Raw genomic sequence first — 12,723 nt, forward strand, 5'->3', positions numbered from 1 at the left:
GGGAGCTGAAAGTCCCTATTGCCCAGCGACAGCCCCGAAACCTGAAGGATCTGGAGAAGGTCTGTATGGAGGAGTGGCTCCGTAAGAAGTCTCAAGGTCCTGGAGTGGCCTAGCCAGTCTCCAGACCTGAACCCAATAGAACATCTATGGAGGGAGCTGAAAGTCCCTATTGCCCAGCAACAGCCCCGAAACCTGAAGGATCTGGAGAAGGTCTGTATGGAGGAGTGGCTCCGTAAGAAGCATCTCAAGGTCCTGGAGTGGCCTAGCCAGTCTCCAGACCTGAACCCAATAGAACATCTATGGAGGGAGCTGAAAGTCCCTATTGCCCAGCGACAGCCCCGAAACCTGAAGGATCTGGAGAAGGTCTGTATGGAGGAGTGGCTCCGTAAGAAGCATCTCAAGGTCCTGGAGTGGCCTAGCCAGTCTCCAGACCTGAACCCAATAGAACATCTATGGAGGGAGCTGAAAGTCCCTATTGCCCAGCGACAGCCCCGAAACCTGAAGGATCTGGAGAAGGTCTGTATGGAGGAGTGGCTCCGTAAGAAGCATCTCAAGGTCCTGGAGTGGCCTAGCCAGTCTCCAGACCTGAACCCAATAGAACATCTATGGAGGGAGCTGAAAGTCCCTATTGCCCAGCGACAGCCCCGAAACCTGAAGGATCTGGGTCTGTATGGAGGAGTGTCTCCGTAAGAAGCATCTCAAGGTCCTGGAGTGGCCTAGCCAGTCTCCAGACCTGAACCCAATAGAACATCTTTGGAGGGAGCTGGAAGTCCCTATTGCCCAGCGACAGCCCCGAAACCTGAAGGATCTGGAGAAGGTCTGTATGGAGGAGTGTCTCCGTAAGAAGCATCTCAAGGTCCTGGAGTGGCCTAGCCAGTCTCCAGACCTGAACCCAATAGAACATCTATGGAGGGAGCTGAAAGTCCCTATTGCCCAGCGACAGCCCCGAAACCTGAAGGATCTGGGTCTGTATGGAGGAGTGTCTCCGTAAGAAGCATCTCAAGGTCCTGGAGTGGCCTAGCCAGTCTCAGACCTGAACCCAATAGAACATCTATGGAGGGAGCTGAAAGTCCCTATTGCCCAGCGACAGCCCCGAAACCTGAAGGATCTGGAGAAGGTGTGTATGGAGGAGTGTCTCCGTAAGAAGCATCTCAAGGTCCTGGAGTGGCCTAGCCAGTCTCCAGACCTGAACCCAATAGAACATCTATGGAGGGAGCTGAAAGTCCCTATTGCCCAGCGACAGCCCCGAAACCTGAAGGATCTGGAGAAGGTGTGTATGGAGGAGTGGCTCCGTAAGAAGCATCTCAAGGTCCTGGAGTGGCCTAGCCAGTCTCCAGACCTGAACCCAATAGAACATCTATGGAGGGAGCTGAAAGTCCCTATTGCCCAGCGACAGCCCCGAAACCTGAAGGATCTGGGTCTGTATGGAGGAGTGTCTCCGTAAGAAGCATCTCAAGGTCCTGGAGTGGCCTAGCCAGTCTCCAGACCTGAACCCAATAGAACATCTATGGAGGGAGCTGAAAGTCCCTATTGCCCAGCGACAGCCCCGAAACCTGAAGGATCTGGAGAAGGTGTGTATGGAGGAGTGGCTCCGTAAGAAGCATCTTAAGGTCCTGGAGTGGCCTAGCCAGTCTCCAGACCTGAACCCAATAGAACATCTATGGAGGGAGCTGAAAGTCCCTATTGCCCAGCGACAGCCCCGAAACCTGAAGGATCTGGAGAAGGTGTGTATGGAGGAGTGGCTCCGTAAGAAGCATCTCAAGGTCCTGGAGTGGCCTAGCCAGTCTCCAGACCTGAACCCAATAGAACATCTATGGAGGGAGCTGAAAGTCCCTATTGCCCAGCGACAGCCCCGAAACCTGAAGGATCTGGAGAAGGTCTGTATGGAGGAGTGGCTCCGTAAGAAGCATCTCAAGGTCCTGGAGTGGCCCAGCCAGTCTCCAGACCTGAACCCAATAGAACATCTATGGAGGGAGCTGAAAGTCCCTATTGCCCAGCGACAGCCCCGAAACCTGAAGGATCTGGAGAAGGTCTGTATGGAGGAGTGGCTCCGTAAGAAGCATCTCAAGGTCCTGGAGTGGCCTAGCCAGTCTCCAGACCTGAACCCAATAGAACATCTATGGAGGGAGCTGAAAGTCCCTATTGCCCAGCGACAGCCCCGAAACCTGAAGGATCTGGAGAAGGTCTGTATGGAGGAGTGGCTCCGTAAGAAGCATCTCAAGGTCCTGGAGTGGCCTAGCCAGTCTCCAGACCTGAACCCAATAGAACATCTATGGAGGGAGCTGAAAGTCCCTATTGCCCAGCGACAGCCCCGAAACCTGAAGGATCTGGAGAAGGTCTGTATGGAGGAGTGGCTCCGTAAGAAGCATCTCAAGGTCCTGGAGTGGCCTAGCCAGTCTCCAGACCTGAACCCAATAGAACATCTATGGAGGGAGCTGAAAGTCCCTATTGCCCAGCGACAGCCCTGAAACCTGAAGGATCTGGAGAAGGTCTGTATGGAGGAGTGTCTCCGTAAGAAGCATCTCAAGGTCCTGGAGTGGCCTAGCCAGTCTCCAGACCTGAACCCAATAGAACATCTATGGAGGGAGCTGAAAGTCCCTATTGCCCAGCGACAGCCCCGAAACCTGAAGGATCTGGGTCTGTATGGAGGAGTGGCTCCGTAAGAAGCATCTCAAGGTCCTGGAGTGGCCCAGCCAGTCTCCAGACCTGAACCCAATAGAACATCTATGGAGGGAGCTGAAAGTCCCTATTGCCCAGCGACAGCCCCGAAACCTGAAGGATCTGGAGAAGGTCTGTATGGAGGAGTGGCTCCGTAAGAAGCATCTCAAGGTCCTGGAGTGGCCTAGCCAGTCTCCAGACCTGAACCCAATAGAACATCTATGGAGGGAGCTGAAAGTCCCTATTGCCCAGCGACAGCCCCGAAACCTGAAGGATCTGGAGAAGGTCTGTATGGAGGAGTGGCTCCGTAAGAAGCATCTCAAGGTCCTGAGTGGCCTAGCCAGTCTCCAGACCTGAACCCAATAGAACATCTATGGAGGGAGCTGAAAGTCCCTATTGCCCAGCGACAGCCCCGAAACCTGAAGGATCTGGAGAAGGTCTGTATGGAGGAGTGGCTCCGTAAGAAGCATCTCAAGGTCCTGGAGTGGCCTAGCCAGTCTCCAGACCTGAACCCAATAGAACATCTATGGAGGGAGCTGAAAGTCCCTATTGCCCAGCGACAGCCCCGAAACCTGAAGGATCTGGAGAAGGTGTGTATGGAGGAGTGGCTCCGTAAGAAGCATCTCAAGGTCCTGGAGTGGCCCAGCCAGTCTCCAGACCTGAACCCAATAGAACATCTTTGGAGGGAGCTGAAAGTCCCTATTGCCCAGCGACAGCCCCGAAACCTGAAGGATCTGGGTCTGTATGGAGGAGTGGCTCCGTAAGAAGCATCTCAAGGTCCTGGAGTGGCCTAGCCAGTCTCCAGACCTGAACCCAATAGAACATCTATGGAGGGAGCTGAAAGTCCCTATTGCCCAGCGACAGCCCCGAAACCTGAAGGATCTGGGTCTGTATGGAGGAGTGGCTCCGTAAGAAGCATCTCAAGGTCCTGGAGTGGCCCAGCCAGTCTCCAGACCTGAACCCAATAGAACATCTATGGAGGGAGCTGGAAGTCCCTATTGCCCAGCGACAGCCCCGAAACCTGAAGGATCTGGGTCTGTATGGAGGAGTGGCTCCGTAAGAAGCATCTCAAGGTCCTGGAGTGGCCCAGCCAGTCTCCAGACCTGAACCCAATAGAACATCTATGGAGGGAGCTGAAAGTCCCTATTGCCCAGCGACAGCCCCGAAACCTGAAGGATCTGGAGAAGGTCTGTATGGAGGAGTGGCTCCGTAAGAAGCATCTCAAGGTCCTGGAGTGGCCTAGCCAGTCTCCAGACCTGAACCCAATAGAACATCTATGGAGGGAGCTGAAAGTCCCTATTGCCCAGCGACAGCCCCGAAACCTGAAGGATCTGGGTCTGTATGGAGGAGTGGCTCCGTAAGAAGCATCTCAAGGTCCTGGAGTGGCCCAGCCAGTCTCCAGACCTGAACCCCATAGAACATCTATGGAGGGAGCTGAAAGTCCCTATTGCCCAGCGACAGCCCCGAAACCTGAAGGATCTGGAGAAGGTCTGTATGGAGGAGTGGCTCCGTAAGAAGCATCTCAAGGTCCTGGAGTGGCCTAGCCAGTCTCCAGACCTGAACCCAATAGAACATCTATGGAGGGAGCTGAAAGTCCCTATTGCCCAGCGACAGCCCCGAAACCTGAAGGATCTGGAGAAGGTCTGTATGGAGGAGTGGCTCCGTAAAAAAGCATCTCAAGGTCCTGGAGTGGCCTAGCCAGTCTCCAGACCTGAACCCAATAGAACATCTATGGAGGGAGCTGAAAGTCCCTATTGCCCAGCGACAGCCCCGAAACCTGAAGGATCTGGAGAAGGTCTGTATGGAGGAGTGGCTCCGTAAGAAGCATCTCAAGGTCCTGGAGTGGCCTAGCCAGTCTCCAGACCTGAACCCAATAGAACATCTATGGAGGGAGCTGAAAGTCCCTATTGCCCAGCGACAGCCCCGAAACCTGAAGGATCTGGGTCTGTATGGAGGAGTGTCTCCGTAAGAAGCATCTCAAGGTCCTGGAGTGGCCTAGCCAGTCTCCAGACCTGAACCCAATAGAACATCTATGGAGGGAGCTGAAAGTCCCTATTGCCCAGCGACAGCCCCGAAACCTGAAGGATCTGGGTCTGTATGGAGGAGTGGCTCCGTAAGAAGCATCTCAAGGTCCTGGAGTGGCCCAGCCAGTCTCCAGACCTGAACCCCATAGAACATCTATGGAGGGAGCCGAAAGTCCCTATTGCCCAGCGACAGCCCCGAAACCTGAAGGATCTGGAGAAGGTCTGTATGGAGGAGTGGCTCCGTAAGAAGCATCTCAAGGTCCTGGAGTGGCCTAGCCAGTCTCCAGACCTGAACCCAATAGAACATCTATGGAGGGAGCTGAAAGTCCCTATTGCCAGCGACAGCCCCGAAACCTGAAGGATCTGGAGAAGGTCTGTATGGAGGAGTGGCTCCGTAAGAAGCATCTCAAGGTCCTGGAGTGGCCTAGCCAGTCTCCAGACCTGAACCCAATAGAACATCTATGGAGGGAGCTGAAAGTCCCTATTGCCCAGCGACAGCCCCGAAACCTGAAGGATCTGGAGAAGGTCTGTATGGAGGAGTGGCTCCGTAAGAAGCATCTCAAGGTCCTGGAGTGGCCTAGCCAGTCTCCAGACCTGAACCCAATAGAACATCTATGGAGGGAGCTGAAAGTCCCTATTGCCCAGCGACAGCCCCGAAACCTGAAGGATCTGGAGAAGGTCTGTATGGAGGAGTGGCTCCGTAAGAAGCATCTCAAGGTCCTGGAGTGGCCTAGCCAGTCTCCAGACCTGAACCCAATAGAACATCTATGGAGGAGCTGAAAGTCCCTATTGCCCAGCGACAGCCCCGAAACCTGAAGGATCTGGAGAAGGTCTGTATGGAGGAGTGGCTCCAAGAAGCATCTCAAGGTCCTGGAGTGGCCTAGCCAGTCTCCAGACCTGAACCCAATAGAACATCTATGGAGGGAGCTGAAAGTCCCTATTGCCCAGCGACAGCCCCGAAACCTGAAGGATCTGGAGAAGGTCTGTATGGAGGAGTGGCTCCGTAAGAAGCATCTCAAGGTCCTGGAGTGGCCTAGCCAGTCTCCAGACCTGAACCCAATAGAACATCTATGGAGGGAGCTGAAAGTCCCTATTGCCCAGCGACAGCCCCGAAACCTGAAGGATCTGGGTCTGTATGGAGGAGTGTCTCCGTAAGAAGCATCTCAAGGTCCTGGAGTGGCCTAGCCAGTCTCCAGACCTGAACCCAATAGAACATCTATGGAGGGAGCTGAAAGTCCCTATTGCCCAGCGACAGCCCCGAAACCTGAAGGATCTGGGTCTGTATGGAGGAGTGGCTCCGTAAGAAGCATCTCAAGGTCCTGGAGTGGCCCAGCCAGTCTCCAGACCTGAACCCCATAGAACATCTATGGAGGGAGCTGAAAGTCCCTATTGCCCAGCGACAGCCCCGAAACCTGAAGGATCTGGAGAAGGTCTGTATGGAGGAGTGGCTCCGTAAGAAGCATCTCAAGGTCCTGGAGTGGCCTAGCCAGTCTCCAGACCTGAACCCAATAGAACATCTTTGGAGGGAGCTGGAAGTCCCTATTGCCCAGCGACAGCCCCGAAACCTGAAGGATCTGGAGAAGGTCTGTATGGAGGAGTGTCTCCGTAAGAAGCATCTCAAGGTCCTGGAGTGGCCTAGCCAGTCTCCAGACCTGAACCCAATAGAACATCTATGGAGGGAGCTGAAAGTCCCTATTGCCCAGCGACAGCCCCGAAACCTGAAGGATCTGGAGAAGGTGTGTATGGAGGAGTGGCTCCGTAAGAAGCATCTCAAGGTCCTGGAGTAGCCTAGCCAGTCTCCAGACCTGAACCCAATAGAACATCTATGGAGGGAGCTGAAAGTCCCTATTGCCCAGCGACAGCCCCGAAACCTGAAGGATCTGGGTCTGTATGGAGGAGTGTCTCCGTAAGAAGCATCTCAAGGTCCTGGAGTGGCCTAGCCAGTCTCCAGACCTGAACCCAATAGAACATCTATGGAGGGAGCTGAAAGTCCCTATTGCCCAGCGACAGCCCAGAAACCTGAAGGATCTGGAGAAGGTGTGTATGGAGGAGTGGCTCCGTAAGAAGCATCTCAAGGTCCTGGAGTGGCCTAGCCAGTCTCCAGACCTGAACCCAATAGAACATCTATGGAGGGAGCTGAAAGTCCCTATTGCCCAGCGACAGCCCCGAAACCTGAAGGATCTGGAGAAGGTGTGTATGGAGGAGTGGCTCCGTAAGAAGCATCTCAAGGTCCTGGAGTGGCCTAGCCAGTCTCCAGACCTGAACCCAATAGAACATCTATGGAGGGAGCTGAAAGTCCCTATTGCCCAGCGACAGCCCCGAAACCTGAAGGATCTGGAGAAGGTCTGTATGGAGGAGTGGCTCCGTAAGAAGCATCTCAAGGTCCTGGAGTGGCCTAGCCAGTCTCCAGACCTGAACCCAATAGAACATCTATGGAGGGAGCTGAAAGTCCCTATTGCCCAGCGACAGCCCCGAAACCTGAAGGATCTGGAGAAGGTCTGTATGGAGGAGTGGCTCCGTAAGAAGCATCTCAAGGTCCTGGAGTGGCCCAGCCAGTCTCCAGACCTGAACCCAATAGAACATCTATGGAGGGAGCTGAAAGTCCCTATTGCCCAGCGACAGCCCCGAAACCTGAAGGATCTGGAGAAGGTCTGTATGGAGGAGTGGCTCCGTAAGAAGCATCTCAAGGTCCTGGAGTGGCCTAGCCAGTCTCCAGACCTGAACCCAATAGAACATCTATGGAGGGAGCTGAAAGTCCCTATTGCCCAGCGACAGCCCCGAAACCTGAAGGATCTGGAGAAGGTCTGTATGGAGGAGTGTCTCCGTAAGAAGCATCTCAAGGTCCTGGAGTGGCCCAGCCAGTCTCCAGACCTGAACCCAATAGAACATCTATGGAGGGAGCTGAAAGTCCCTATTGCCCAGCGACAGCCCCGAAACCTGAAGGATCTGGAGAAGGTCTGTATGGAGGAGTGGCTCCGTAAGAAGCATCTCAAGGTCCTGGAGTGGCCTAGCCAGTCTCCAGACCTGAACCCAATAGAACATCTATGAAGGGAGCTGAAAGTCCCTATTGCCCAGCGACAGCCCCGAAACCTGAAGGATCTGGAGAAGGTCTGTATGGAGGAGTGGCTCCGTAAGAAGCATCTCAAGGTCCTGGAGTGGCCTAGCCAGTCTCCAGACCTGAACCCAATAGAACATCTATGGAGGGAGCTGTAAGTCCCTATTGCCCAGCGACAGCCCCGAAACCTGAAGGATCTGGAGAAGGTGTGTATGGAGGAGTGGCTCCGTAAGAAGCATCTCAAGGTCCTGGAGTGGCCTAGCCAGTCTCCAGACCTGAACCCAATAGAACATCTTTGGAGGGAGCTGAAAGTCCCTATTGCCCAGCGACAGCCCCGAAACCTGAAGGATCTGGGTCTGTATGGAGGAGTGGCTCCGTAAGAAGCATCTCAAGGTCCTGGAGTGGCCTAGCCAGTCTCCAGACCTGAACCCAATAGAACATCTATGGAGGGAGCTGAAAGTCCCTATTGCCCAGCGACAGCCCCGAAACCTGAAGGATCTGGGTCTGTATGGAGGAGTGGCTCCGTAAGAAGCATCTTAAGGTCCTGGAGTGGCCCAGCCAGTGTCCAGACCTGAACCCAATAGAACATCTATGGAGGGAGCTGAAAGTCCCTATTGCCCAGCGACAGCCCCGAAACCTGAAGGATCTGGAGAAGGTCTGTATGGAGGAGTGGCTCCGTAAGAAGCATCTCAAGGTCCTGGAGTGGCCCAGCCAGTCTCCAGACCTGAACCCAATAGAACATCTTTGGAGGGAGCTGAAAGTCCCTATTGCCCAGCGACAGCCCCGAAACCTGAAGGATCTGGAGAAGGTCTGTATGGAGGAGTGGCTCCGTAAGAAGCATCTCAAGGTCCTGGAGTGGCCTAGCCAGTCTCCAGACCTGAACCCAATAGAACATCTTTGGAGGGAGCTGAAAGTCCCTATTGCCCAGCGACAGCCCCGAAACCTGAAGGATCTGGAGAAGGTCTGTATGGAGGAGTGGCTCCGTAAGAAGCATCTCAAGGTCCTGGAGTGGCCCAGCCAGTCTCCAGACCTGAACCCAATAGAACATCTATGGAGGGAGCTGAAAGTCCCTATTGCCCAGCGACAGCCCCGAAACCTGAAGGATCTGGAGAAGGTCTGTATGGAGGAGTGTCTCCGTAAGAAGCATCTCAAGGTCCTGGAGTGGCCTAGCCAGTCTCCAGACCTGAACCCAATAGAACATCTATGGAGGGAGCTGAAAGTCCCTATTGCCCAGCGACAGCCCCGAAACCTGAAGGATCTGGAGAAGGTCTGTATGGAGGAGTGTCTCCGTAAGAAGCATCTCAAGGTCCTGGAGTGGCCTAGCCAGTCTCCAGACCTGAACCCAATAGAACATCTATGGAGGGAGCTGAAAGTCCCTATTGCCCAGCGACAGCCCCGAAACCTGAAGGATCTGGAGAAGGTCTGTATGGAGGAGTGTCTCCGTAAGAAGCATCTCAAGGTCCTGGAGTGGCCTAGCCAGTCTCCAGACCTGAACCCAATAGAACATCTATGGAGGGAGCTGAAAGTCCCTATTGCCCAGCGACAGCCCCGAAACCTGAAGGATCTGGGTCTGTATGGAGGAGTGTCTCCGTAAGAAGCATCTCAAGGTCCTGGAGTGGCCTAGCCAGTCTCCAGACCTGAACCCAATAGAACATCTTTGGAGGGAGCTGGAAGTCCCTATTGCCCAGCGACAGCCCCGAAACCTGAAGGATCTGGTGAAGGTCTGTATGGAGGAGTGTCTCCGTAAGAAGCATCTCAAGGTCCTGGAGTGGCCTAGCCAGTCTCCAGACCTGAACCCAATAGAACATCTTTGGAGGGAGCTGAAAGTCCCTATTGCCCAGCGACAGCCCCGAAACCTGAAGGATCTGGGTCTGTATGGAGGAGTGTCTCCGTAAGAAGCATCTCAAGGTCCTGGAGTGGCCTAGCCAGTCTCCAGACCTGAACCCAATAGAACATCTTTGGAGGGAGCTGAAAGTCCCTATTGCCCAGCGACAGCCCCGAAACCTGAAGGATCTGGGTCTGTATGGAGGAGTGTCTCCGTAAGAAGCATCTCAAGGTCCTGGAGTGGCCTAGCCAGTCTCCAGACCTGAACCCAATAGAACATCTTTGGAGGGAGCTGAAAGTCCCTATTGCCCAGCGACAGCCCCGAAACCTGAAGGATCTGGGTCTGTATGGAGGAGTGTCTCCGTAAGAAGCATCTCAAGGTCCTGGAGTGGCCTAGCCAGTCTCCAGACCTGAACCCAATAGAACATCTTTGGAGGGAGCTGAAAGTCCGTATTGCCCAGCGACAGCCCCGAAACCTGAAGGATCTGGAGAAGGTCTGTATGGAGGAGTGAGCCAAAATCCCTGCAGCAGTGTGTGCAAACCTGGTCAAAGTTTCATACAGGAAACGTATGATCTCTGTAATTGCAAACAAAGGTTTCTGTACCAAATATTAAGTTCTGCTTTTCTGATGCATCAAATACTTATGCCATGCAATAAAATGCAAATGAATTATTTAAAAATCATACAATGTGATTTTCTGGATTCTCTCACAGTTGAAGTGTTCCTATGATAACAATTACAGACCTCTACATGCTTTGTAAAGTAGGAAAACCTGCAAAATCGGCAGTCTCTCAAATACTTGTTCTCCCCACTGTACAAGGCCTTTTTCAAGACAGGTCTCCCACTGTCTGTTTACCCACAGAGCGTATCTGACTACAAACTATTTTTATTTATTTAAATCAGGTAGGCAAGTTGAGAACAAGTTCTCATTTACAATTGCGACCTGGCCAAGATAAAGCAAAGCAGTTCGACACATACAACAACACAGAGTTACACATGGAATAAAACAAACAGTGAATAATACAGTAGAAAAATAAGTCTATATACAATCTGAGCAAATGAGGTGAGATAAGGGAGGTAAAGGCAAAAAAGGCCATAGTGGCGAAGTAAATACAATATAGCAAGTAAAACACTGGAACGGTAGATTTGCAGTGGAAGAATGTTCAAGGTAGAGATAGAAATAATGGGGTGCAAAGGAGCTAAATAAATACAGTAGGGGTAGTAGAGGTAGTTGTTTGGGCTAAATTATAGATGGGCTATGTACAGGTGCAGTAATCTGTGAGCTGCTCTGACAGCTGGTGCTTAAAGCTAGTGAGGGAGATAAGTGTTTCAGAGATTTTTAAAGTTCGTTCCAGTCATTGGCAGCAGAGAACTGGAAGGAGAGGTGGCCAAAGGAAGAATTGGTTATGGGGTGACCAGAGATATACCTGCTGGAGCACGTGCTACAGGTGGGTGCTGCTATGGTGACCAGCGAGCTGAGATGAGGGGAGACTTTACCTAGCAGGGTCTTGTAGATGACCTGGAGCCAGTGGGTTTGGCGGCGAGTATGAAGCGAGGGCCAGCCAACGAGAGCGTACAGGTCGCAGAGGTGGGTAGTATACGGGGCTTTGGTGACAAAACAGATGGCACTGTGATAGACTGCATCCAATTTGTTGAGTACGGTATTGGAGGCTATTTTGTAAATGACATCGCCAAAGTCGAGGATCGGTAGGATTGTCAGTTTTACAAGGGTATGTTTGGCAGCATGAGTGAATGATGTTTTGTTGTGAAACATGAAGCCAATTCTAGATTTATTGGAGATGTTTGATGCGAGTCTGAAAGGAGAGTTTACAGTCTAACCAGACACCTAGGTATTTGTAGTTGTCCACATATTGTAAGTCAGAACCGTCCAGAGTAGTGATGTTGAAGGGGCGGGCAGGTGCAGGCAGAGATTGGTTGAAGAGCATGCATTTAGTTTTACTTGTATTTAAGAGCAATTGGAGGCCACGGAAGGAGAGTTGTATGGCATTGAAGCTCGTCTAGAGGGTTGTTAACACAGTGTCCAAAGAAGGGCCAGAAGTATACAGAATGGTGTCGTCTGCATAGAGGTGGATCAGGGACTCACCAGCAGCAAGAGCGACCTCATTGATGTATACAGAGAAGAGAGTGGGTCCAAGAATTGAACCCTGAGGCACCCCCATAGAGACTGCCAGAGGCCTGGACAACAGGCCTTCCAATTTGACACACTGAACTCCATCAGAGAAGTAGTTGGTGAACCAGGCGAGGCAATCATTTGAGAAACCAAGGCTATCGAGTCTGCCGATGAGGATGTGGTGATTGACAGAGTCGAAAGCCTTGGCCAGATAAATGAATACGGCTGCACAGTATTGTTTCTTATCGATGGCGGTTAAGATATCGTTTAAGACCTTGAGCGTGGCTGAGGTGCACCCATGACCAGCTCTGAAACCAGATTGCATAGCGGAGAAGGTATGGTGGGATTCTAAATGGTCGGTAATCTGTTTGTTGACTTGGCTTTCGAAGACCTTAGAAAGGCAGGGTAGGATAGATATAGGTCTGTAGCAGTTTGGGTCAAGAGTGTCCCCCCTTCGAAGAGGGGGATGACCGCAGCTGCTTTCCAATCTTTGGGAATCTCAGACGACATGAAAGAGGTTGAACAGGCTAGTAATAGGGGTAGCAACAATTTCGGCAGATCATTTTAGAAAGAAAGTGTCCAGATTGTCTAGCCTGGCTGATTTGTAGGGGTCCAGATTTTGCAGCTCTTTCAGAACATCAGCTGACTGGATTTGGGAGAGGGAGAAATGGGGAAGGCTTGGACGAGTTGTTGTGAGGGGTCAGTGCTGTTGACCGGGGTAGGGGTAGCCAGGTGGAAAGCATGGCCAGCCGTAGAAAAATGCTTATTGAAATTCTCAATTATAGTGGATTTATTGGTGGTGACTGTGTTTCCTATCCTCAGTGCAGTGGGCAGCTGGGAGGAGGTGTTCTTATTTTCCATGGACTTTACAGTGTCCCCATACTTTTTTTTGTTTGTGTTGCAGTAAGCAAATTTCTGCTTGAAAAAGCTAGCCATGGCTTTAACTGCCTGTGTATATTGGTTTCTAGCTTCCCTGAAAAGTTGCATATCACGGGGACTGTTCGATGCGAATGCAGAACGCCATAGGATCT

At 52.3% G+C, this 12,723-nt stretch overlaps 1 protein-coding gene across 5 annotated transcripts in view; it reads right to left on the bottom strand.

Moving 5' to 3' along the window:
* LOC115126659 (toll-like receptor 13) overlaps positions 1–12,723 on the bottom strand; it is a 29,236-nt gene that overhangs the window by 12,314 nt on the left and 4,199 nt on the right. The window lies entirely within an intron of this gene.

Source organism: Oncorhynchus nerka, linkage group LG3, assembly GCF_034236695.1.
Source record: "Oncorhynchus nerka isolate Pitt River linkage group LG3, Oner_Uvic_2.0, whole genome shotgun sequence".
NCBI classification, from domain to species: Eukaryota; Metazoa; Chordata; class Actinopteri; order Salmoniformes; family Salmonidae; genus Oncorhynchus; species Oncorhynchus nerka.